Raw genomic sequence first — 27,588 nt, forward strand, 5'->3', positions numbered from 1 at the left:
GTGGTGGCTCAGGCCTGTAATCTCAATGACTTGGGAGGCTGAAACAGGAAGATTGCAATTTGGAAGCCAATTTCAGTAACTTAGCCAGGCCCTAACAGAAAGACACTGTCTCAAAATAAAAAATAAATAAATAAAAAGACTTGGGATGTAGCTCAGGGGTTTAAAGCACCCTGGGTTTAATCCCTAGTACCACAAATTAAAAAAAAAAAAAAAGAGGGAAAAAAGAAAAGAAGACTAATCCCATCATGGAGACTCCATCCTCTAGATCTCATAAACCTAACTATCTCCTCCCAAAGGCCCTACCTCTAAATACCCCCCACACTGGGGGTTAAAGATTCAACATGTGAATTTAGCGGGGCTGGGGGGAGGGTCGGGACAGGACCAACATTTAGTTTATAACGTGATTTAGGAGAAGAGGACAATAGACCTGGGAAATGTAGATTCATTACCTGACTGGAGTTGGGAAAGTAGAAGGATTGAGCTGGAAAGATAGGATTATGGTGTGTAGGAAGTAGAAAGCTTGAAATGGAGACGAAGGACAGGTTTTGGTGATGGGTTATACATAGCCTAGGATGAGAGCTAGGGAGAAGAGGTGGAGCCAGGGTAAATGGAGAAGATCACTGGAGGACATTCAGGCAGGGGCCCAAGAGCCTCCTTGTGAATGGATCATCCATTGTGAATGTTGGGAAACTTTACCTAAAACTTGGACTTCAGGAGAATTGGGAGACTTATCTCTTCAATGTCCTACTGAACATGTCCTACAGGCCCACTCAGGGATCATTTAATTATCTAGGAGAACATACTCAGAATGTGTGTTTGACTTTGCAATTTATTGTTTGATTAAAGCCCAGACACTATAAAGTTGTGTGTTAACTTGTAGATTCTCTTCAGGAGAGAAAGACCTCAAAGATTATAGTTTTGCAACCTCAGAGAATAGTTACCAGTTTTATATTTAACCTAACAATCTCATTCTTTTTTCTTTCAAAAATCCATATAAATATGACTAGTTCCTTATTATTTTTTGAATCAGCTTATCATCTTACTGATTTCTTCATTAATGAGTGACAAAAAAAAAAGCTTTTTTGATGTTGGGGATTGAATCTAGGCCAATGAGATTGAGGAGAGTGTGCTCTGTCATTGAGCTACTGCCTCACATTTCAATTTATGGTTTTCAATATAGGTTCTTTCAGTATTTCTATGAAAGTCATGTTCTTACCTTTTTAGGACTTCTAACTAGAGGAGTATTAAGATGAACAATAATTATAATGAGAGTGGTGATGGAAAGAGTCAAGATCCAAAATCCTTTAAATAGAGTCCAGTGTAAGTATGTGAATACAAAATATATACTAAAGCATGGTAGAATGGACTCAGAGGTGGGTGTCTTTATGGAGAAGAGAGTGACAACAGAATAACAGTGGAAATGAGATACAAGGAGGATCCCTAGCCTGTGCTTTAGGTTAGCTGTATATGGAGTGGACAGCTACTGGGGAGGTCTACAAGAAAATTTATGTCCTCAAGGGAGATCCAGGCTTCCAGAAGAGACTGGCCCATTCAGAGGAGAGAATCATACATTGAAATCCTAACACCCACTACCTCAGATTGTGACTGTATTTGGAATATAGGGTCTTTGTCTGAGTTCATTTGTACTATAAAATAAAATACCTGAGATGGAGTAATTTATAAAAAAAACATAAATTTATTTCTTATCATTCTGGAGGATGAGAGAACCAAGATCAAGGCACCAGAAGGTTTGGTTTCCAAGATGGCACAGAACACTGTGTCCTCACACGTGGAAGGCAGGAAGGTGATCAATTCTGTGTCCTCACATGGAAAAGGAGAAGGAAGGGGGCAGACTTACTCCCTCAGACAAACTCTAAAGGCAGAGAAATCTAATCCTCAATGAACATGGTATGTTCATTAGAATCAAAATTCCAATTTGAACCCAATTTCCTTTATGGAGTTTCAATATCTATGGACTGAGTTATGAGTTATGACCCTCTTATAAAAGTCCTGATCCTTGAATGACTCAACCACTTCCTAAAGGCCCTACCTGTTAATACTCTCACATGGTGATTGAATTTCAGCATATGAATGTTGGGTGACACAAACTATTGGCTCAAGGGGGTAATTAAGTGGCTATCATTAGGGTGGTCTCTAATCTAACATGACTGATGCTCTTAAAGTAAGGAAATTTGGATACAGACACAGAAGGAAGACCAGGTGAAGACACAGGTGGTCATTTACAAGCCCAGGAGAGAAGTGCAAAAGAAACCAATCTCAGATTCCAGAACTAGAAGGAAATTAAATTTTGCTGATGAAGCCGCTCAGTCTGTAGTACTTGGTTATGACAGCCTGAGCCGACAAGTAACCACCACCTCCTTTTTCTTCCCTTGATCAGGATGATCACTGTGAGAATCAGGTAAAGGGAATTTCTTTCCATGATGTAACCACTTCATTGAATGAGATGAGGGGGAAAAATAAAGTGTTCTTTCCCAATTTTCTCCATCAAAGTCATCCAGAGGATTAGTTCTTAAATGTCCCTAGATGGAATCTTAAGCAAATCTCATGGCTTTTCCAAACCTTTTTAGTCCCATGAACAATGTCATTTCAGCAATCTAAACATTTTGACTTATGTAATAATCTACATTCTGAACTTCATTTAAAGTTTTTCTCCTCCCCTAACCTGCAGTGGAGGCTGTGGGTATAGCTGGCGGACTTCCATTGTCTGCTGATGATCTTTAACCCCTCCTCCTTCTCTCACCAGCCTCAGTTCCTGGCCCTTTCCAGGGTTGGCTCAGTAGGGAGAGGATTAGGTTTTAGGCCGTCTTCCATACAGTTCTTCTCTGGCACCTGGGCCCACAGACTGGCCTATGGAAGGTGTCCACCCTTTTCTGGCCTCATACTTTCATAATGTGCCTATAGGATCTCCAGCTGGAAGCTTCCACCTGTGATTCAGGCCAGCACTGGACCACTAGATTTTCACTCCTCTCCTGAGTCTCAGCAGAAATCGTCTTTTAGGCAGACTCCTCTAAAGATTCTCTAAGTCACTTCTTTCCCATTGATTTTTTTGAAAAAGAAAATGGGAAGACCAAAAGTGTTTTTTTGGTCATTCTGTGGATGGAAATATACTCACATCCCAATGAAATCCCTCTTTGTTGGTTCTATTGGATATCACGGTATTTGACTAATGGGGATAAGCAAATACCAATCCACCAACTTCCAGGAGACATTCATCTAAGTCCACAAGGGGTCTCATCGCTTGCCTTGATTAGAGGGGAAAATCCTTTTTCCTTCCTGCAATTTGTGGGACAGGTACAACTGTTTTTTTTTTTTTTTTCTACAAGATCTTTCTCGACTCTTTAATGGCTCATCTTTCTCAGGCTGTAGCTTGGTTTTCCCTAATACAGCTTTACACACCCCTAGAACGTGTGGCCACTTGGCACCCATTTCATTGCTTTCACAGTAGATTCCTTTGTTAGCATTCTTTTACTCTAAATCTATACCATGTACCTGAGTGTAAGTGTCTAATCCATGGGTCCTATGTGGATCCAGCTTCCTTGCAGCTAACTAGCAGGACCAGTAATTTTTTTTTTTAAACTGGCACTTTTCCAGGTCTCAAGAGTCTGTGGATTCCAATAGAGAAACATCAACCATAAAAACCCACATCTCATTGACTCATGCCTCCACCTGCTCAGGTAGTTCTCTCCCTCTCTGAAGAGCCCCCTTAATGATCGGAGAGTCTCTGGAAAGTTCATGCTTGTGAGAGAAAGCATGCTTGGTCCTGCCGGGAACCACAGCTGCCCTGCTGCCCCTTAGTAGGAATTTACCTGAAGTGACTCTTACACACCTGAGACACCTCAAGATAACAAGGGCACATGAGCTACAAGAAGGAACAATAACTTTTACTTGAGGGATGTTCATGCTTTTATATGTGAATCTAAGCAGGGTGGCTTTTCTCCATTGTTTCAGTGGAATTTTTATACGTATCCCCTACGCACCTGTCGCAGAACTCAGATGGCAATTCCACGTCTCCCTCAACTTCAGGGTTCTAAAATTGAGTGGTACCCTCACTTTTCCTCGGCACTCTTTACTCAGCCCTGATAACCCTTGATCTATCTGGCCTTGTCCCTTCCGAGAATGGTTTTTAAGGGGTCTGCAGCAGATGTATCTTGAGGGATAAGACCACTACAGCCACAGAGCCAGCAGGGACACACATGTGCACTGACAGTGTGTGTCCCTCTGGCCCACGCCTCACCCTCTCTCCTTAGCTGTCTCTTACATGCGCTGCAGGAATCATCTCTGAATGACAGAGCTCAAAGGGATGGGCGCTGCCCGCCTGCCTGGGAGGCTGATGTGGTGAGGCAGGCTGCCAGGCGAGGGCTGGGACCCCGCCATGGATCCTGAATACAGCTCTATACTGGGCAGTCAGCTTCACTCTCTTTAAACATCAAATCTCAGCGTTCTCCAGCTGAAGACATCCTAAACCTGTCCTAGCATGCAGGCGCAAAGGAAACCACATGAAAAGAAACTCCCTTTCACCCAGGCTTGGGCTGGGCTGAGTTGTTTATTTGTTTTAAGTGTTGTTTTGTTTTAATGCTTTTCAGGATCAAAGCCCTTTGCTGGATTTTTTTGGTGTAGTGGTGAGAAATTTTGTCTCCAAGCAAAGGTCATTGGACTAGGTTTTTGGATTTAGTGATGATGGAGGCTATAATTTTTCTTGCTGGCAGCATTTGGCCACTGGAGAAAATTATAAAAGAGACTTTGTGCCTCCCTGGTGCATAGGCTGAGACCAAGGAAATAGATTGAATGGAAAGTGACGCCTATCCTACTTAGAGTTGTTTGCCCAAAGGAGGGCAAAACAACTTTCGGGGCCAAGGAGGATCATGAGGGCAATGAATTAATGCTGCTGGAATTTTTCACCGTATTCATAGAATGTTTTCTTGCATCTTAATTCTAAAAACCATCCCTATGGTAGTGTTTTGCATAGAAATGTGCTTCAACAGGTTGGGCAGAGTCACTTGGCAATCTCATGTGGCCTTAAATGGTGACCCTGGCACTGCCATGGTGGTTCTGGCATCTACATTCTTGGGACTCTGAGCTGGCCTGCCCAATGCTGTCCTGCAAAAGGAGTTGGGCTGGGCAGGCTTGGACTGTGAGGGACTGAACACTGGGACTCAAATCACAGCTCTCTGATGAGAATCAGGGATCCCCAAGAAGAAGGTACTGAAGAACTGTGACCTGCAAGACTACAGGGCACAGCAATGGGCAGCAGCACCAAGAGACCAGCCTGGCCTGCTGCATGCACTTGGGTATGGGCAGGCGAAGATGCAAGAGGGGTTCCCCTCCCCCACAAAAAGCAGTCACTGTGCATCTACAGGGTACAAGGAGTGCTGGGCTGAAGCCAGGCACCTGACCTTCTGAGATTTCAGTGGCAGCTCCTACCACAAAAGGACGATATCCAGGGTCTCTTTGTACCCGATTTGTAAGTTAGAAAACAGATGTGGTACCTGCAGGACTTTCCAAGCTACATTCACAGTTGATCCACAGCCCCCAACCCCAAGATCAAATGACTTACACATAGGCCAGGCAAATTCTCATGCCAGCAGCTGCCAAGGATCATCAGAGGCTGCCAGCCATCGCTGGAGGCCTCTTCTAGGTGCCAAGGGCTTGCAAATTGCCCTCTTTCCTGACAGAACACTGCTTTTCCTCCCATTACCAATTCAGTGTTAATCCTAGCTTCCAGATGAGGAAATTGGAGCCATGGGGACTACATGCCCTCACAACAATGGCTCCTCCGATGATGTGGTGAGCTGGAAAGGGGAGCGGTCTGGGAGCCAGATGGCTTGGGCCCTAGTCTCCTGGCCATGAAACTGGCACCACTACATGGGAACTTGCATGTATGTCCCTTCACTTTTCCAGGCCTGCGACCTGCTTGCAGGAGAGAATGGGGAATGGGCCATGTGCTGCAGTCACTAGCAGCTCCACATCTGGTCACAGGTGTGAAGGAAGGGACTCAAGTTGGCAGCTCATGCAGTGTCCAGCCCACATTTCTTGAAGGCTATTAGAATGAAGTAGCCATATCTCCACTGGGTCCTGAGTCTTGTTAAATAAGGAGGCTGACCAATATAGCAACGCAGTTTGAGTCTTTTGCCAAACATCTGTATGAATGGCATTTGTGTGATTCCATCATCCTTGTGTGACAGATAAGAAAACAAAGGCCCTAAGATTTCAAGGCCCAGGCCCAAGCTTTAGGGAACCCCAGTATGAGGCCTATCTCTCTGCTCACTGTCCTTTTTCCTTCCCTACCTCTCCTCCCTCACACCCATTAGGCCTACACAGTATCAAATATATGACTTTTCAAAACCCCCAGGAAGTAGGAAACTTCTTATACTTTACATGCTGGGAAACCACAACCAGAGAAATATCCCAAAATTCTTTTTCTTCTGAAACTGAAAAAAAAAAAAAAGTCTATTGCTATACCATTCTCAATAAATAAATAAATAATATATATGTGTGTATATATATATATGTATATATATATATTTTACATACAGTGATATGAAATTTATTTTTCATTTAAGTTCAGAATTGAAGTATCTTCTGGACTTGGAAATAATAGGTATTAGATTCTGATTCTCTTACCTTATTATCAAGGTCTCTTTCTTTCATAGTTAGAGAACTTTTAAAGCCACAGAGTGGAAATAATTGGAGTCACTAAGAGATGAGAATTTAGCATAGTTCAAGGGGTATAATTAGAAAGAACACATAATGGGCTGGGGTGTAGTTCAATGGCAGAGCACTTGCCTAGCATTCATGAGGCCTAGGTTCAATCCCCAGCACCCAAAAAACAAAAAACCCACAGTATTTCTGGGAAGAATGAGGTGACTCTAGTGTCACATGGCGGCTGTCCACTGACTTCAGAGGTTGGTGGCCCTAAGACTGGACAGGACAGGTCCCTGAAGGACTGCAACTCATCCATAAATATCCCCACAACTCCAGGAGCAGCGATCTCACTGGGTTTCTCTCTACCTCACCTTCTAGGTTTTTAATTTTTATGTTTCTGTCTCCAGTGGAGCATTATCAGGTGAAAACTCTTCTAGCTCCTTATTTCCAGAGCATTTGGTAAAGAAAAAAAAATAAGTTGTATGTAGAATATGTGTTCATATATTCAGAGATTTGTCTAATAAATGCAACTACTGTGTTTCCTTTTCCTATTTATCTACAGATAAAATTCCCTCCAAACAGGATGGACAAAAAGTGTGGGGAAGGGATATCTTCCCATAGACCTTTTAGGGCTTCTATTCAGCTTGTCACAACTCAATCCCATTTTCCTGAATGGCTTGTTTAACTTTCGGGGAGTATCAGATGTACTGTGGTGTAAATAATATTTGAACAAGAAGGAGATTATTAAGTTGCCAACTAAAAAGGCACCTTAAAGATACCCCATTACCCTGTTTAAATACCCCGAGCATTAGTGCGCTTGGAAACCTCTTCATATTAAGTAGTCATTTTAAAACAACACTCATTGTTCAGCAAGAGGTGCCCAATTCCAGCTTGATATTTAGCACTTAAAGGAGTTTTAAAGACTCCAGACAGCCTTATCAATTCACAGACAGGAGTACTCAAAGTCAGGTGGGCTGCTTCTGCCTGAAAACCACAAACGACAGCTCAAAATGAACATGGGCTCAGTTAAGTGCTTAAAGTATTAAGAGAATCTGAAAACAAAATGCACGCCATTAGCTAAATTGGTGCCAGCTTTTGATGATCTGTAATGTATTCTTGCAGCTTGGTCTTTGTCAAAAGTTTTTTAAAAGGTGGGAAGGTGGGGGGAACGACATACTTCCACAGATAGGTTGAGGGGCCTAGTAATGAGTCTGAGCCAGTGAGCATTTCTAAATATGGAACTTTCTCCCCTTAATTAAACCAAACTAGGCAGTAGAAGAGGCCAGCAGAAGCAGGGGGGAGGGGGGCACAAAATAGGTCTACAGCTAAAAAAAAAAAAGTATTTATTAGATGACTAGAAAGTGCAAATAAATGGAGGTTAGGTGGGTGAGTTTTTGCAAATTTAAAACTATAAAAAGTTGGGGCTGGGATTGTGGCTCAGCGGTAGAGCACGCCCCTAGCACGGGCAGGACCCAGGTTCGATTCTCAGCACCACATAAAAAATAAAGGCATTGTGTTGTGTCTATCTACAAAAAAGATTTATTCTCTCTTTCTCTCTCTTTAAAAAAAAAAAAAACTATAAAAAGTCAGTTTTTGGTCTCCTGCAAGAATAAGAAGTAGAAGCTTAATTATTCATGTTTTGTCAATTAACAGAAAATTATTTAAATGGAAGGAAAAATAATCTTTCACTTGGAACGATAGAATGGTTTTCAAAGTATTTTTGTTCCCCCTATCTGTCATGAACCTCTTAAGAGCTCCAGGATTGAGGAACAACTATGTCCATTTTACAGATTAGAAAAGAAAAGGATTCGGGTTCAGTATCCTAATCATCTGCATGCTCTTTAAATGTTCAATTGCAAAAAAAAGTTTTTGGGGTGAAGCTAGAGGTAGAATGGAAATCAAAACACAGGTCACCTAGAATTGCAAAAAGTGGAAAAACAGAGCTATCAAAACAAACACCCCAGACACTGTGGAGATATCTTTTGCTTGGTCATGAAATAGCATGGACCCCAGCAACAATGCTGCCCAACTCCTTGGAATGAGAAACCCTTTTCATGCCTTTATTCTGATCTCAATGAAATGTTCTGCATAAAATTGGGAGTTCATAACCCACGTGAATCTAATGTATGAAATATGATATGTCAAGAGCTTTGTAATGTTGTGAACAACCAATATAAAAAAAATAAAAATTAAGAATGTGGAAAAAAAAAAAAAAAGAAAGAAATGTTCTGCAGCCAAAGAACCTTTGCAGAATGCTAAGTGCTGTGTGAGGCAGATAGTGGTGCCTCTTAGTGTCCTCCTTTGAGAAATGGAGATAACACCTTCCTCTTAACAAGCACAGCATGTCTAGTGAAGACCCAATGAACAGTGAATGCATGCCTGAGAGGGGACACTTAAAGTGAGATCTGAAGAACATTCCCAAATTCCTCCTTTTGTGCCAATTCAGAGCCTCATGCATGTACCAAACAATTGGGACTTCTGAAATCCAGAAAGGATTTGGCTATTATTTCAGCTTTTACACACACACACACACACACACACACACACACACACACACACACGACTTTTAAATACCCAAACACTGTTTCTCCTTTAAGTCATGAACTAATAATTCTCTGAGATGATGTTTTATAATGCAAAACAAATGTCAGTTAGGGCTTAGGACTGTCGAACACCACATCTTTCCAAAAAGTCCTTTCTGGAAAACATAAATCATCCCATTTGCTTTAATGGTGGATGGTAACATGCCAGGGGTTCATCCTTTACCTCATGCCCAATAATTCTCAGCAGGCTCCTCACTACCTTTACATTTTCTGTAACTCCAGACAAGTTTGAGAGACCTACAGAAAGTCGCCTAAGACACTGTGGAACTCCTTCCATGCTTAGAAATGACTTGGCAAGCATTTCTCCCAAAGGGATTGAAAAATGGAGGCAGAATCTCCCGGTTCCCCATAACTTTGACAAAGGGAGCCGGGGAAAACTTCCAGAAGCTGTTCTGAAATTGGACTCCATTTGACAACACAGGCTGATGATGGAGAAGGCGTGTGATAGGTTCACAGATAGACCAAATAGGGCCAAATTCTACAAGCAGAAATTTCTCTAGGAGCTGTGCTCTGAGCTTAGGCAGATATTTTTCTATCAAGACAGTGAGGGAGAAAAAAAAAAGAGCCAATAAAAATTATATTACTGGGGCGTCTTCTTTCGCTGCTATTAGTGCATTTATTCCATGGAAATTGTTACCTTTAGGGTGATTATGCCCACACCCTGACATAATGATGGACACACCTACATATGAAATATCATCACTTTGTATGTGCTCTTTGAAAAGACCAGCCAAATTTGTGGAAGGCCCTTGTGTATGAAGAACGTGATATCTTTGGGAGTTCTAAAATTATTGGATTATTCCACAGGGGGGAAAAAAAGGCATGTGTCTTGTGCTTTGACATTGAATGAGAGGAAAAGATACAGCTAATTTTCTTGCAATATTAGATTATCCGGGAATTGTTTATTTTCCACTGCTTCTCTGACAAGTCCAAAAAGATCTGGAATCCTGGTTTTCATTGAGTGTATCCGTTCTCCATTCCTAGACCCTCCGTAGTCTGTGAAGAGTATTTTTGCCCAAACAACTGGTATATTTTGCCCTCAGTGGAATCTCAAGCTTCCAAAGAAGGATGGATCTCTTTCCCAGGGCTGCCTCAGTATTCAGTGCATGTGACGTGCATGACCTGGGCATTTGATTTGATCTTCAGATCTCCTGGGCTAAAATACCAGTCCTACTTCTTGCATCACAGATGGAGTCAATGAGCTTGTCCTCGGGCCCTATCTGAGACTGGAATCAAGTCTGACATTCAAAACAAGGTTAGTCATCGTCATTCCTATAGAACAAGTCAGGCCATTAAAAGTTGAAGGAGGACTTCTGTCGCCACAAAGGGCAGGCGGGTTTTTTTAGTTCTCTTTCTTCCAGAGGACACAATCAAAGCTGGGTAATTGGGACATGGTTTATTTGGCTAGAGGAGGTAAAGTGCTGAGTCATCTCGGAGGTAAAGTGCTGAGTCATCTCTTGCAGGGGCTGAGGTTTGAGGGTGCAGGGAATCTGATACTGGCGGTCCTTCCATTTTGGGGTCACATCTGCTGAAACCTCCTCATCATTTTCTCCTAGTTTATGGGCAAGCTCTACACCTCCAGTGATTTCAGATCACCACAGAGTTATGTGGTAGTGGGAACTGAATCAAAACTGGGATTACCCCAGGCGTTGAATGAGCCTGAGGTTGGCAGGCAAAGAAATTTATTTTCTTGTTCCTGTTTCTCAGCAGTCTTCCCATAAATTCTAGATGAAAAAAAAAAAAAAAAAAAACAACTTTTGTCTCCTAAGAATGATGTGATGATTCAATCAGATTTCACAATAACTGCTTGCTTTCCTCCTCCCTCCTCCCATTCCTCTCTCGCTTTTTACCTTCCTTCTTCCTTTTGGAAAAAAAAAGAATTTGGGAAAGAGATTGTTATAAAAATACAACTTGGAGGGCTAGAAAATAGGTGAATTCCTTAGAATCTGCTAATAATACTTCTATGATAAATGTCTGCTGTGTTTTTGATGCTTTGCTTACAGTTTCTCATTTACCCTTCCCAATACTCCTGCGGTCTGGGTTTTAATCATTGCACTTTACAGATGAGACAATTGAGTCCCAAGCAAATTCAGGGACCTGTCGAAAGTCTTGTCTTTGGTTGCTGTTGGATCCAAGATTTGAAGCCACATGTATCTCATTTTGGCATTTATGTTCTTACCGTAGATCCAAGTTCCAATGGGTAAAAGCAGGTTGTATGTTCTAATTAAAATCTGAAAAAGAAGTAAGGTTGGGAATCATGCACTAATGGTTTCCAAATGTCAGCATCTAAGAGAAATTTGGGATTCCCAGCTGATCCTGCTGATGCTGACTCAGGTTTTTTTGTTTTTGTTTTTGTTTTTTTTTTTTTTTCAGAGGAGATGGGTAAAATCTGTATTTTCATGAATACCCAGATACCTTAGGGACTTTGGTTTAGGTGATTTCAGGTTCACAATTTAAGAAAACACACAAGTGGAGACTGTTTGCCAACATCACTCTCCTACCCCCAAGGCACAAAACTAATATATACTCCAAATCAGTTTACTTTCTGGAAATACATTGGTGCTGAAGACAGCCTTGGTGCTATGTTTTCTAACTATCTGGACACCCCTATCTTATAAAAGTTAAGATCCATCTCTGCCCTGCCATAGCTACCATGTTTGGAGGCACTTCCATAGCCTCACTTCTTAGAGTCGTAAATACTAACGATCAACACCAAGAACTAAATGGTGGACTGAGGAAACCAACTAGATTCTGACTGTGCTGCCACCAGATCTGCCAAACTCACAGTTCCAGCGAGGGGAAAGGGGGGATTAGAAAATAAAGTATGTATGCATGAAGATAAACAGCTAGATTGGGAGAGAGTTCTGCTCTCTGATGGAGAAGCAGATCTAAAGAGTCACACCAGCAATCTTTACTTATATATGTCTCATTATTAAAGACTATGCAAGCATTATTCTTCAATTTTTAAATTTGTTTTAATTAGTTATACATGACAGTAGAATACATTTATGCACTTTGATATATATAGGTGGGTTATAATTTCTCATTTTTCTGAGTCTACATGTTGTAAAATCACATTGCTCATGCAGTCACATATATACATAAAGCAATAATGTCTGTTTCACTCTACTATCCTTCTTACCCCACATCCCCTGCCTTCCCCTCCCTTCACTTTCCTCTACCTAATATAAGGTAACTCTATTCTTCTCTAGTGCGAGCCCCTTGTGAATTAGCATCCACATATTGGAGAACAAATTTGACCTTTGGTTTTTGGGGAGGATTAGCTTATATTGCTTAGAATATTCTCCAACTCCATCGATTTACTGGCAAATGCCATAATTTCATTCTTCTTTAAAGCTGAGTAATATTCCATTGAATGAATACACACACACACACACACACACACACACACACACACATACACACACACATATTTCACATTTTCTTTATCCATGTATCTATTGAAGAACTTCTTTGTACTCAAGAAAGTTATAGAACTAGAAACATCTATGCAGCTTTTCCACAGTTGCAATCCACAGTTGCAATGTGCAATGTTAGGAGTTTTGTGTAGCATTCAAAAAGGTCTATTGTTTAAAGTTACTGTTAAGCAGTCAGGCTCAGAAGAAGCAGAGCTGGTGAAACATTATGGTTGTCTGGCATGAGAATTCCTCTATCCCCAGGAGCTATGCCTGAGATCAAGGTTGAAGCTGAAAAGACTTACACAGAGCCTCCTCAGGCAGGGCTTTATCGTAGCAGCTAGGCATCCTATGCCCTTGAGCAGTAATGTTCTCAGGCAACAGGTGTCCCACAGTCTTGAGGTCATCAGAAACCCCCCAATCTGAATTATTGCTCTCCCATTCTCTGCCACTGCTCTCCACAGGACTGTCTTGAACTTTACGTTTGATGGAGTTTTCTTTTTCTTTTTCCTAGAAAATATTGAGAAGAGTGTTTATCCTCTTGAACTTTGGAAGCTCTGACCATGGATAGTATGTTCTTATCACCAGAAAATCTGGGACAAGGCTAACTTAACCTTGGAATCAATAGTGTCACAGACCCTGTCTCTAAAGTGAGGGCTTCATCTGATTTGTTGACATTCACTGGCAGCAGCCCCAGACCATTTCCTATGAGAGGGTCTGTTTTGATACACAGGAATTGGGGCTGGAAATATAATTCAATGGTAGAGTGCTCACCTTGCATGCCCAAGGCCCTTTATTCCATTCCCAGCACCACGAAACTAAAATAAAATATAGGCACTAAAGACCCTTCTCAAAACTGCAGACTGCTTGGACAGTGGCTTTCAACTCTGTATCAGAATCTGCTGGAAGCTTGTTCAGAGAATGCTGGCTAGCCCACGCGTCCAGTTTCAGACTCAGTGCATCCGAGAGGGAGCCGAGACATTTGTAATTCTCACAAATTTGGGGTCATGCTGATGCTAATGGTCTGGGCATCTCGAGGAACATTGCTATAGCCATTAATTCTGCTCTGCAATCAAGACTTTTGGACTCTCACAGCTGTGATAAAATATGAATTCTTTACTTTAGTTCTACCTTGGAGAGAAAAGGCTTAGCCATTTAACTTTTGCTAACTATGTCCCCATAAAGTAGTCAAAGGATTTATGGTAATATTTCTAAGCATACTTAGATAATAATATTTTTTAAAAGTAAAAGTGTGAATAAACGGAAAGGCATTGAGTTCTTAAAGTATTCCACTTGTGTCACACATTGTCACTCCAGAGTTCAGAAGACACTTTGCCATGGGACTTGTCTTCACTCCATGTCTGGTTGCAAGAACAATCATTGAAAAACTGACTCTCTTTAGTCTGAAAACCAGAAGGTCTCAGTTAATGAAACATTGCACATTTTGAAATTTAGTTCTTGGGGGACTTCTCCATGTGTCTCTTATTTAATATACAATAGTACTTTAAAAAAAAACTTATACTGGATTTTGACAAATCTTTCAATGTTTCCTAAGTATACAGTTAAGCTAATGGGTCTTTAAAATTCAGAGATCTCTTTGCATCATTTGTGACTGAGGAGATTCTCTGGTCATATTCAGGTCTTCTTAATTTTGGAAATTAAGAAGTGCAAATAGAAAGTAGTGCGGATTTCTTCAGTGACTCTGGTCAATTCTTTAAACATTGTAGGATAAATATATGTTGTTCAAAGCTCTAAAATATTTAGACTTTTAGAAAATGTTTGACTACTGGTCTGCTAAAAGTGTAACTTCTCTTTACCCCAAGACTGATGGTGGGTAGCTTGTCTGGCTCTTCATAATAAACATTTTCTGCTAGCTACTGCTGGCTTTTCACTTGGAGAAAGTAGTGTGAAAAACAGATTTAATCTGTTTATAGACAGCCTCTGGGAAGGTGATCGTTTCAAACTTTGTGCTAGACCTTTGAAATCCCATAAGGTGACCACTGGTATAGCAGACAATTCTGCTTGAAAACTGCACAAAAAGGTCACATTTCCTGCCCACCTGTAGGCACTGGGCCAGATTCAGAAGCTGGAGAGTGGACAAAGAGAGCTTTGGTCTCTGTCTCATTATTAAAACTCTATCTCTTATTACAGATATAGCCCTGTGAACATTATGTGTTCAGGAAAATATTATTTCTTAATTTACAAGTAGCCTACATTGCTGTTTAGAAGTAATAGTTGTCCCTAAGGGACAAATACGTATGCATGTATCCCAATAGTTTATCAGTTGGTGTTTCTTTTGGTTGCAAGTGACAGAAAACATTCTGCTTCACTGAAACTGCATTTAAAAAGGACCAAGGGTAAATTCACTAATTCATGTTATTTTTTTTTTTAACTCAGGGGCATTCTGGGTTCCAATTTGGCTTGCTCAAGAGCTCAAATAAAGTCATCAACATGATGTTTCTATCATTTCATTTACGGGCCTTATTAGTGGAAGAGCTAAGAAGTCTTCTGATTGCAATAGGCAAGGTGGCATCTCATGGTAGGAGCATATGGTAGAGCAATGGCCAGGAAACAGAAAGAGAGTGAGAAGAAAGAACTGTGGTCCCACAATTTCCTTCAAGGGAACATTCCCAATGACCTGAAGACCTCTCACTAAGCTCCACCTCTTAAAGGTTCCACAACCTCCCAATAGCACCACTCTCAGGAACAAGTATTTAACCCATGGGCCTTTGGGGCACATTCCAGATCCAAACTATAGCAGACTCCATCTTCCAGTGACTTTTAAAATCCACTCTTAAACAGCTAGAGCTGTAAATAAAACTCAAAAAAAAACATGTCCCACTAAATAGCTGTAAAAAATTTATAATTCAGAAGAGGAAGAGAGACTTTCTTTCCTCTCTCACCAGGAAGCAATGTCATGCTGAAGTCTTTAGGACATCAATTTGAACTAAATATGCAAAGTAACAAACACAAATCCTTGTCTTTAAAAACTTGCAAGCAGATTCTGTCAATCAACTTCTGATCTTCTGGTTAAAGACAATGGATTGAAAATACACAGTTAACTCTATCCCTTCCTAAAATATCGCTAAACTGACAGAAAGGAATTTTGTACAGGCCCACAAGTTCCAAAGAAAAGAAAAAAAAAAGAGAGATTATAGGAATTTAAATTTTTTAGCTGAAAAGTTAAATGGTAACTCATTTAGAAACCCAAAGGACATTGAACCCTAAGCTGTAGCTGGAAAAGACAATCATATTTTCACCATACAATGCCCTGCCTGCAAATGGCTCAGAAAAATGACGGCATCAGCTGACCCTAGAAGCTTGGGTGGAGGTGAGACTGAATAAGGACTGGTTAAAAGTGTTTAAGACACAAAACCAGACTCTCTGCTTCATCCTATAGAAATGGGCAACTGTCTGTTTTCTCTCTAGCAGGACATTGGAAGTTCATTCTCTGCATGGAGTAACAAGTTGGAGGGACATCAATTCTGTAGAGAGCTGGGAAACCCTATTTAATATTGAAACCCCACAGTTATCTTCACCTGGCCAGCTTCCAATAATTGGGCAGCCAGACTTGCCTTCCAAACAGAACAGAACCTGACCAGATGAAAATTTACAGATACTGATGTTCAAAGCCTGCAGATGTTTTTAACCTCCAATGTTAAAGGTAAGCAGAAAACCTAGCATCACCAGACATCCAAGTCCTGCCATTCAACTCACAGTTATGTAACTATTTATAAACTTCCCCCACCCCGCTCTCTGCCTGAAATTACAGGCAGAGAGAAAGAAAGCACCGACCAGGATTCACCAGTATACATTTTTTTTTTTTTTTAGCTCAGAGCTACTCAATAATGGGTATTTGGTACAGTCTTGCACACATGGATGAGTGAGTTCGTGAGTGAGTGAATTGTAGCTGAAATCTGAAAGAAACAATGTGGCAGAAGCTGGTTGGTGAAACTAAACGATCCACTAATTTGAGTGTTTATGGGGGACTTCCAGAAATGTTCAGAGGTGAAGTCACTTTACAAGTGGATTGGAGGTCCAGTGTGAGCAGGAACATAAATTTAGCTACATTGATGTTAACAAGACTTCATTTTAATATCATACACAAGCTACTGAGTGAGGTCACGTTTGGGTGACTTTGATAGCATTGTTAGTTTCCTGAATGGTTTCTATGTGTCAGCTTCTTGGCAAAGCTATGATACCTTGCCTCTCCACACCTCATACCCGTGCTGGGAATGAAACCCAGGACCTCATGCATACTAGGAAGTGCTCAACCACTAAGCTACATCCCTAGTCCTATGTACATTTTTCTAGTTATCAACTTTACACCAATATGGTAAAGCATTCATTATTTCCATTTTATAGATGAGGAAACTGAGGCTCAGAAAGATTAAGTAATTTTTCCAAGCTAACCAGTGAAAAGGCTGGGATTCAAACACCTGTCATCTGATTCCAAAACCCACTCTTCTTCCCCCACCCTACAAGGTATTTCCACTTCACAGAACGCATACAGATTCCCACTTACTAAGCAGTCAAGAAAACATGACTTTTGTTTAGCATTCTCTTTTGACCTATGAATGTACTGTAATTTATTTAACTGGATTTCTAATGTTATGGAGTTAACGATTCCATGTTTTTTTTCTTTTTAATGTTACAAATAACACTACACAGAGCAACCTGGCACATAAAAATCTTGCATGCTTCTCTAATTATTTCCTTAGGATAAAATCCTGGAAGTGCTCTGACTTCAAAGACTATAAACATGTTTAAGGCTTTGATAGGTACCGTCAAAATGCCACAGGGAAAGTTTGTACACATGTACACTCCTTGCATCTCTGTATGACACGCTATTTCATTATGCTCTTGCCAACGAGAGGAATCAGTAGTTCTTTTTGTTCTTTGACAGACTGATGTAAAACATGGTGCTGCTCTTTAATTTGCATTCCATTGATTGATAATGAGGTTAAAAGCATTAAATATATGTGGTTTTTTTTTTGGATTTTTTTGAGACTCATTGGCATGCCCTTTGTTCGTGTGTTCCTTGAGTTATTTATCTTTGTTCATTTGCAGTAATTCTTCATGTAATAAGAATACATTTTACTTTTATGTAAAAGAAAATGTCATTTCCCCTCATTTGCTACTTGTCTTTAAAGTCTCCTTTAACTCTAACAATCTCTGGGATTTACATATCTCATTTTATAAAAATGATTCATTCTCATGTTGTGTAGATAGACTTAATAATGTTGAGCTTGAGAAGACACGTCTGTCAAAGAGAGGGCAACATGGGCTTTCTGGAAAATGGAGTGGAGATGTGTGTGAGTGAAGGCTACAGATCAAAGGATTATCAGTCCATTTTTGTTGAAAAGTACAGAAAAGAAATATACTATGTATAACTAAAGAGGTCAGGATAGTGGAATAGGGAAAGAGACTAAAACATAGCTGTTTCTCAGAGTTCCAGGATCTCCCACTGATACCAAAATCCATGGATGCACAAGTTTTATATGAAATGACATTGTATTTTCACATAACTTACACATATCCTCTTTTTTAGCAGGGGGAGGCGGGTACTGGGGATTGAACTCAGGGGTACTCAACCACTAAGCCACATCCTCAGCCCCCTTCTGTATTTTATTTAAAGATAGGATCTCACCGAGTTTGCTTAGTGTCTTGCTTTTTTGCTGAGGCTGGCTTTGAACCGGAGATCCTCCTGCCTCAGCCTCCCAAGCTGCTGGGATTACAGGCATGCGCCACAGCTCCCGGCTATACATATATCCTCTTGTATACTTAAAATCATCTCGGAGATTATGCAATGCCTGGTACAATGTAAAAGCAATGGAAATCCTTGTTATACTGTATCATTTAGGATAGGACAAGGAAAAAAAAAATTCTATACATGTTCCATGCAGAGTTGGTTGAATCTGTAGTTCCCAATAAGAAAAAGGACTGACTCTATAGGTAGGGCACTAAGGAAAGAAAAAAGAGAAAACCATTTTCTTAATTTTTATTTGACTGATATAGAATCAGTTCCTTTGAAAAGATCTTTAAAAGGTAGCTTACTCCCACTGTGGGCCCTCCGCAATGCTTGATCAGTTTATAAATTTACATAGGTAACCGTAGGGCAGAAACAGCACAGGCCCTTACACACCAATCGGATGTCAGTGGCTTGTGGCCCACTCGGGGCTGCATGTTCTCAATTGAAAAATTCAACTCACTTAGATCAACTCATTTTGGCAACACCAAGAGAATTGTTTTTATTTTGTTTTGTTTTGTTCTTAAACTTAGAGCTTTCAAAGAAAGCACAAAAATCATCTTAGAAGAACTGAACCATGCATAGAATGAACTATGTACCATTTACTAAGTAACCACAGATAATAGAAAGGTGTAGTGCCATACTTACTTACTCTTAACCTTTGCAGAATGTGTAGGAAAGACCTAGATAGTGTTGTTTTCCTAAGTCAACATCCTCATATTTTCTTCACCCACACTATTTCCTCCCTTGATATGAGTTCCCACTTTAATGTTCCTGCCTTTAATTGCAGGCAATTACCATGATTTTAATTTAGTCTTAAAATTGAAGCATATGTTTTCTGTCCCAGCAGCCATTGATTTGGCTAATAATCTTTTTATCTGCTACTAAAATGTTAAAATTCTGGATATTCCTTTTATTCCAAAGCAAATGTGTTCTGCCTTCTTTTTTTTTTTTTAAAAAGTAGTTGTTTTTCTATTCTGTAATGGAAAGAATTTTTAAAATCTTCCTTTTTTTTTTTTTTTTAGACAACACATTTTAGCCTAACTTTTTCTCCATTAATTGGGTAGAAGTTATTTCTCTGGTCGTTTCCCAAGCCCCACTGTTATTTTTACTGGTTAACTATTCTGGTGGCTACACTAGGATTTTTGTTGTTGTTATTGTTGTTGTTGCGGAGGGTGCCGGGGAATGAATTCAGGGGCACTCAACCACTGAGCCCTGCTACACTAGGGGCACACAAAGAGCAAGTAATCTTTCTTTTCCTTGGCTTGAGGATCCCTTATTTATCAAGGTGATAAATGAGAGCATGAAATTGATTTTATGACTCCCAAATCCTTCAGACAAAAGGTTGTTGAGACGTGAATAGACATTGGATTGCTCTGTTCTGATCCAATCTGAACCTTTCTTCTTTCATTAAGTGGTATGATACAGAGGGTTAGTGTGACACCATGATGCCATCTTTTAAGCATTCTCCATGCTCAGACAAAAGGAGAATGGACATTTAGGGATGGGCACTGTCTGAGTGAAGTCAGACATATCAGCCATCTATGGGGTTTGGACAAAAGTGACTAGCCAAAAGAGGGAAAATCATTGTTCAGTGACAGTGTCCACACTTACAAAATATTTCTGGAAGGATGCATTGCTAGGTTGCCTAAAATTTTATGAACCTAGTCAGTTTTTTAATCATGTTCTCATAAAGCTGTTTTAAATTAAGACTACAGAAAAATGAGGGGGAGGTTTTTTATAAAATGGATCAATAGGGAAATTAGATTTGCCAAAGCTCAGCTTTGAGCCCTGAGCAAACAGACGACGTATTTGCTCCATGGAATCAGACCATCCTGGGACCCAGACTCCAGCAGAAATCAAGATGGCACTGATTTTAATGACTAGTAACTTTTTTTTTTGATGGTCTGCTTGTATTTACTATTGACTTTGCTCTTGAGACCCCTCTTCAACCTGCCTTCCACCATTTCTTTCTTGCTAATAGGTAATCTATTTTGCTCTCTGCCAAGGTCTTGGCTTGGCACCAGAATCACGAGCCACCACACACCTTTGCAGGTTCAAACAGCAATTCTTTATTCCCGCTCTCACACCGCCTCCACACAGGTCCAGGGGCAATCCCCTTCAATTCACCTACTCCACGAGGCTATCTCCAAATCCCATTTTAATCTCACAGAGAACTCAACGGGAACAAGCAGCAGGAACACCCTAATCCCAGCAATAATCTTCAACCTCCAATTTCTCTAAAACCCGTTGTCTTAAACTGGCAACGCCTTAAACTCAAGGAGCCGGTTACTTCCTCAAACCTGATCAGCTCTAAACCCGGATCCGCCTTGGTCCTTGAGCAAGGTCACCTTATTAAAGCATGCATGCAATGTCCCATCGAATGTCCTCTAAGCAGCATGGGGTACGCTTGGCAAGGAAATTTCGATGCGTCATTCCTACTTGGTAATGGCCCTCAGCAGCTCTCCTTCTTCTCAATGATCAGGACCTTCAGGGGAGACTGAGACCTTCTTCAGCCTCAAGGGTTGACTAATGTCAGTGAATCCAGGTGCTGTCAATTCCTTTGGCACTGGAATATTTCAACCAGGAGTTCTGAGAACTTTCCTTATAACTTAAGATACTTTTTATTGGTGTTCTCTTACTTTCAACTGTAAGCAGCTTTCTGCTACAGTTAGTATTTAGTTTAAATACTGTCAATGAATAGACTTCTTCACTATTATATGTTCATTTTGTGGCATAAAAAAAATTACTCAAATGTATCCAGTAACATGAAATTTTTCAGTGATCTCATTAACAACAGAAAACTTAGCCCAGGGCTATGGTTATCACACAGCCACTCAATTTCAAGAAAGTGAAATATAGTCTCTTTTGTGTGCTGAGATCAAAATTTAAATTTTGATTTCATGTTCAAGTCCGGAGTTAGCAGCACGCTCTGATCTAGCATTGCTAATTGAGCTCGCTCAGCTTATTAAATATTATTACAGAGATGTTTGCAACATCTGATATAATCATCGTGTATTTAAGAACTACCTCATAAATGAGATTTTGTTTCTGGTGGAAGAGTCTCATGTGGAATTTGTGCCATCACCTTTTGATGAACGACCAAAGAACTTCTTAGTGACTATTAGGATGAACCCAAGTGAAAAAATAATCAATTTTATAGGTTAAAAAATAGCTGAGGACCTCAATTTCATATGATCCAACCTATAAAATCTATAGTTACCCATTCTTCATGTCATCACAAACCACTCAGAAAATTTTGAAATGTAAAAACCTTGCCTTAATAAAGTTGATCATTTCTATGCCATCAATCCAGTTTTTTAAAAGGTTCATTTCCTTAAGTTTTTATCAAGGTCAATAGTCCCATGATTTTCCCTGATATTGTGCTATGTCTGTCACATGAAAGCTGTATTTTTTTGTTTAAATTTCTCATGTTATAAAAGCAATATGATAATTATTTTTTCTCACATTTACTTGACTGACCAGGTCATAAGTATAATTATAGCCTCAACCTTCATTCTCTCCAACAGCTGAATTTAGGTGCTGCTTGCTCACTTTCAGTATCTGCTCTGAACTGAATTTTCAGACAAGGGTACCATTGTCTTTTCATTAAAGACTGAATAAAGTTTAATCATCTTTTCTCAGATCATTTCTTTCTTCATTACCTGTAAAGGCACAACATACATGTTGCTTTGGGGGCAAATGATCAAACTTAGGTTTAGCTTGTGGAAATTTCTGTGCAGCATGTTCTGGTAGATGGGAAGATCTATGAGGGGAGCCCCTGCTACTAAAACTAAGACCCTGGTTAGTTCTTGGAAGAAAGTTGTTATGGAAACCTGAGCCTAGTCCTACTCACCCTGTCTGACTTCCTGTTTGGTGGCAAGCTTTCTTTCTCCCACATTCTCTTGCCATTGTCATCTGCCATGAGGTGACAGCCAGGGGGGAGTCCTTTTCAGATCCTGTGCAAACTGTTCAGATGTTCTTTCATTTATTATTTATTTATTTATGATACCAGGGATTAAAGCCAGAGGCACTCTACCATTAAGTTATATCCTCCGCCTTTTATATTTTTTTAAGACAGGGTCTCATTAAGTTGCTAGGGGTCTTAGCTGAGGCTGGCCTCAAACTTGCAATCCTTGTTGCTAAACAAACACTATTTCTTCATAAACTTAGCCTGCCTCAGGTATTGCATTAGAGGAACAGAAAATGGACTAACATAGCTCCTGAGACTGTTATGTTAACCATTGACATGTACAAAACCTAACTTAGGGCCTGATATAGTATAGATATTTGATAAATATTCATTAAAAATCAAAACAAGTGAAACTTTTCTAGAGTTCTTTATTAATATTGTGATCAGATCAACTCTCTTTCACATCATTTGAGCCACATGAAATTGTTGGTGTTTGGGGATTTTTTTTATTAGTTCATTATAGTTAGACATAATATGAAGGTTCATTCTGACATTAATTATACAAGCCTGGATTATAATTTGCTCTAATTCAGTCCCCAGTACTTCCCCCTTTCCTTCCCTCCTCCCTCTCCCTGTTCCATTCCCTCTACTCTATTGATCTTCTATTTGTTTAGTGTGTGTGTGTGTGTGTGTGTGTGTGTGTGTGTGTTTATTAGTGCCTTGTAGATACATGAAGGTGAGATTCACTATGCTATATATATACATGTACACAGAAAAGTTAGGTCAAGATTCATTTCCTATTCTTCCCTTTTTCTGATCCCTCCACTGATCTCCCCTCTGAAATTGCTGTTTTTGTAGATTAGGAATTGGATGTTGGCGATTTCAGACAATTCAAAGTAATAACAAATGGAGACCCGAAAAATTCAAGGCCATACATTGAAAAATTGGGTTTCTTGCTCTTTGCATGTAGTCTATTTATCAAAAAAAGACCAGGGCCATGCTGTTGCTACGGCAGTGGCGGCATGGCTGATAACCTGTGTGCTATCTGCAGTGTACCTGATATCATGCACCATGTGACTGAGAAGTCAGGTCCCACACCCCTACCGACAGGCTGCCCGACAGACTGGGCAGTGCCAGACATACTCCCTCTGCTCAGGTTGGCTGCATGCCAGGTGCGCTCCCCTGACCTGAGCCTGGAGATGACATTGGCAGAGCCGGCATCTGGTGGTGACATGCTGTCTGCAGTCTCGTCTCTGGGCCTCCCTAGACTCATAGAGACCTTAGGGGTCACCTGTCCTTCCTATGCCTTCAATCTTAAAGATGAGGAAATTGAACTTTGAGTGATAAATTGTATGCTCAGGGTCACCCAGCTGGTCCAGGGTGTCAACCTCTGAAATGACACATTTTGTTGAGGAACTCAGACTCCTCTCAGATCTTCCTGGGTATGAATTTCATGCTCTAAAGGTCTAAAGAGATATTGGCACTGGGCATGTTCTGGTCAGCAAGATCTATCCATTTCAGCAACAGCCTGCCTGTGGGTGCTTTCTTCTGACCTGGACACAGTGCCGAGGGGACCTTCCTACTGCCCTTGCAGTTGCATTTAAGGGAGGCAAGTTCTCCCTGGGAGGCATGGCCTTCAGGGTCAAAGTGTCTCATTCTGGGATTTCTGAGCAGTTCTCTTGTTTGTCCTGCACCTCAAGCTTCTGTGGATTTCCTGTGGGTCTCCCAGTTCCTGATCTGGGTCTTCCAGCTCACTCTGCAGGTGGATCCATGTATCCACAGTTTGCTTTCCGCCTGTCTGACTTCTAACTTCTTCGCCTGATTCACGTTTCTGTCTGTGCCCCAGTTCTGAGTCATCTCCCCTTCACACCCACTGAACCCTTCAAGCCTTGCTCCTGATTTCCTGTCTCAATGGCCTCAGCAACCTGAACCCCAGGAAAACAGCAGATTGCCCCTCCCTGGAAAGCCTTCCTGTACTACTCACCCTCACTTCTCCTGGGTTGCCAACTCAGCCCCTCAGAGATACATGTGTTAACACGGAGGTATTGCTGATTACCGACTGCTTCTGCCACTATACCAACATACTTAAATTTTCTTTCTTACAGTTCTGGAATCTGGGAAGTTCAAGATCTAAACACCTTTATGTGATGTTTAAAAAAACCTCTTCTGGCTAAGTCTTCACATGGCAGAAGAGATGAAAAGACAGAAGAGCCTAATTAGTTCCCTTGAGCCCTTTTATAAGGGCATTAATCCATTCTGGAGGGCAGAGCCCTTGTGACTTTGTCACCTCCTGAGAATCCCACCTTTTAATAAAGTCCCATTGGGTTTAAAGTTTCAACATATGCATGGAGGGGGCAACATTCATGCAAACCACAGAACCAATAATTTCTTCTATTTGTATCACTCTCTCTAGTTTATAAAGCACTTATCTACACACACACACACACACACACACACACACACACACACACACAATGAAAGCAACAGTCTAAAGGGTGGTCCAGGGGTGATTCCCTAATGTTAACATTCAGACCAGTACTAGGTATGAGATAATTTTAAATTATCATGGGCTGGGGTTGTGGCTCAGTGGTAGAGCACTTGCCTACATTGTGTGAGGCACTGGGTTTGATTCTCAGCACCACATACAAATAAATAAAATAAAAAAGTTTCATCATCAACTAAAATATATATATATATATATATATATATTAAAAAAGAACAAAAAATCCATTCAATTAAAAAAGACAACACAAAATGAAACATAAAATTAAGTTTCAACTTATTGGCTCCATCCTGAAAATCTGGTTCATTCGTTCTACAGCTTGCAAGAACCTGTGTATCACCTGTCTTCCTCGTGGTTTTGATGAATGGCCAGGTGTAGAAACCACAGTCTGTCTGCCATCTCAGAAGGGTGGTTAATAGCTCCCAACTAAGTAACTCCTATGTCAGTTAAGTGTCACCTGTGACCATTTTGTTGTTGCATATCTCTCATTGTTAGAAAGTTTATCCTGGCCTGAGCCAAAACCAAATAGGAACCAAATGATTATAAGTAGAATTCAAATAAGTATAAAATGAAATGGTTCCAAGGCTCTCGTCAGCACCTTAATCATCTCTCTCCCATAATTGTATTTTCTTTTTATTTGGGGGAATTTTAATACTATAGTTGATCAAAAGACAATGAATCCTTAATTTTATTATTTATGCAGCAAGAAAACTGATGTTTAGAAATAGGAAATGAGGAAATGAGAGATTTGTATTTTTTCTTCCTCCTTCTCATTCTTTCTTGACTCAGGTCTTTATAGAGATCAGTTCCATCTTCTACAGAATGGAATAAACATTGGTTCAAACAAAGGCAAACACCAGTTGGCATCTCTGAGAAAAAGCTAGACTCGGTGCATTTCAGTCACATGTCACAGTGGTCCCACGGGAGAGCACTGAACGTCACAGAACACAGAGGTCACAATGGAATAGAAGGTACATCCAAGCCTATCTGATCAGAGGAGATTAAACTCCTTGCTGCAGAACCAGTAAGACAAGTCACTGTGGGGTTTTATCATGTTTATTTCTATAGACAAAGGGAAAAAGAATTGAAAAATACTTGGAAACTTTCCTTTTATTCTTAATAGAAGAAGCTTAATAGAAGCCACAGTGGCCTGGTTGCTTCTAAAAGTATTTTCACAAGGAACAGGTGCTAAGATAAACTTCATTACAAAATGATTCTCAGATGTAGTTTTGTCTCTGGTAGATTCCAGTAACCCTTCGATGTACCCCCAAATACCCTGTTCCCCTCGGTGTAGGAAGCACATTTTCATGTTCAGAGGTGCTCAACCAGCAGTGTGCATATGAATGAAGTCTGGATTTTTTAAAGTATAGCTGCCCCCAGCCTACCCCAGGAACTTCAAATTGGCCTTACTGTAGAGATGGGAGCTGGCTTGTCAAAGCAAACAGGTGATTTTTTTTTTTTTAATGAACAATGAGTGTGGCAAAACCCTGCTCAAACTTCATATATCCAAGATTTGTCTAATAGCAGGAATTGCCTAGGATGTTTGGTTAAAAGATGAATTCCCATGCCTACTCCAGAACTACTGAATTAGAATTTTCAGGGAATGGGCCTTCTGATCTGTCATATCACCTGGAGTCTGTTAGTAATGCAGACGCTCAGGCCTACCCCAGAACCGTGATATCCAAATCTACTCTTTAACTGATCACGGAGTGACTTCTATGCATGTGAAAGATAGAGAAGTGAGGCTGCTGCCTAGCTGCACATTAGAATCACCTGTTTGTAAAATACAAGTGCCCAGGTCAGGGGAGCACAGGGAGGCAGGGAGGCAGGTTTGTTGTTATTGTTTTTTTTTTTTTTTAAGTTATACTAACATGCTGCCAGGGTTGGGCAACCACTAATTAAAGAAGATGGGTAAGAACAAAACTCCAGCTAGACACAGGCCACCATCAGGCACAGCTGAGACTATTACTTCAGCTGCCACCCACACCTTCTTCACACTCGGTGAATTCATCTCCTGTTTATGGTACACATAGTCTATAAAAAGGCAGACTGAAGCTCTAGGCTACACATAGGTGCATAACTTAGAGAACTTAGGATTTACCAAAGAACGGTGCCAGGAACACAGAGCTAATGAAAGAGAGAATGTGACATATACCAAACGGGTTTTTTTGCAAGTTCAGATTTATACATGCACGTGTACACATGGCCACACACACATCACATATATTCATGCATGAGTGCATACTCCTATATACGTTTTTGTTTTGTTTTGTTTTTACAGGGAACAGTACAATTTAACAAAGGTTCTGTCTAATAAAATGAAAAGCAGTTGTAGAATCTGGGTAAGCAAAGATGGGAAAATGATGACTCATTTTATCAACTAAATATGAAAATTGTAATAAGCCAGAAGGAGTCTTCAGCTTCAAATCTCATGAGATTGTCTTTATGCACATGTACACACACACACACACACACACACACACACACACACACACACACACACACGGCACTTTTAAGCTGTCCAGGCTGAATCTTCTCTTACAGTGAAACTTGAATCAAGTCAACTTGTCAACCTCCACCCCAATTACTCCCAGCAGAACGGGCAGCAGTGACCAGGCAATTATAAGCTACACCAGTCAAACCTGTTCCTAACCAGTGATCTCTGGGGAGAAGAGCAAAATCTCAATAAAAATAAGCATATTCACTTAAGCCACCAGGGTTTGAGTCAAACAGAAAAGATG

At 40.5% G+C, this 27,588-nt stretch overlaps 1 long non-coding RNA gene across 12 annotated transcripts in view; it reads left to right on the plus strand.

Moving 5' to 3' along the window:
* LOC110599002 (uncharacterized) overlaps positions 1 to 27,588 on the plus strand; it is a 112,632-nt gene that overhangs the window by 54,258 nt on the left and 30,786 nt on the right. For 6 of the 12 annotated variants that reach the window (XR_013426720.1, XR_013426718.1, XR_013426723.1 and 3 more), the window contains 2 exons: positions 10,251 to 10,521; positions 16,112 to 16,346. The exons of 2 other annotated variants lie outside the window; for them this stretch is intronic. This is a non-coding gene — a long non-coding RNA (uncharacterized LOC110599002). Of the gene's footprint in view, positions 1 to 10,250; positions 10,522 to 13,196; positions 15,138 to 16,111; positions 16,347 to 24,449; positions 24,735 to 27,588 lie in introns of those variants that run through there. 4 more of the 12 variants (XR_013426721.1, XR_013426725.1, XR_013426728.1 and 1 more) reach the window with 4 other exon arrangements.

Source organism: Ictidomys tridecemlineatus, chromosome 10, assembly GCF_052094955.1.
Source record: "Ictidomys tridecemlineatus isolate mIctTri1 chromosome 10, mIctTri1.hap1, whole genome shotgun sequence".
Lineage (NCBI taxonomy): Eukaryota > Metazoa > Chordata > Mammalia > Rodentia > Sciuridae > Ictidomys > Ictidomys tridecemlineatus.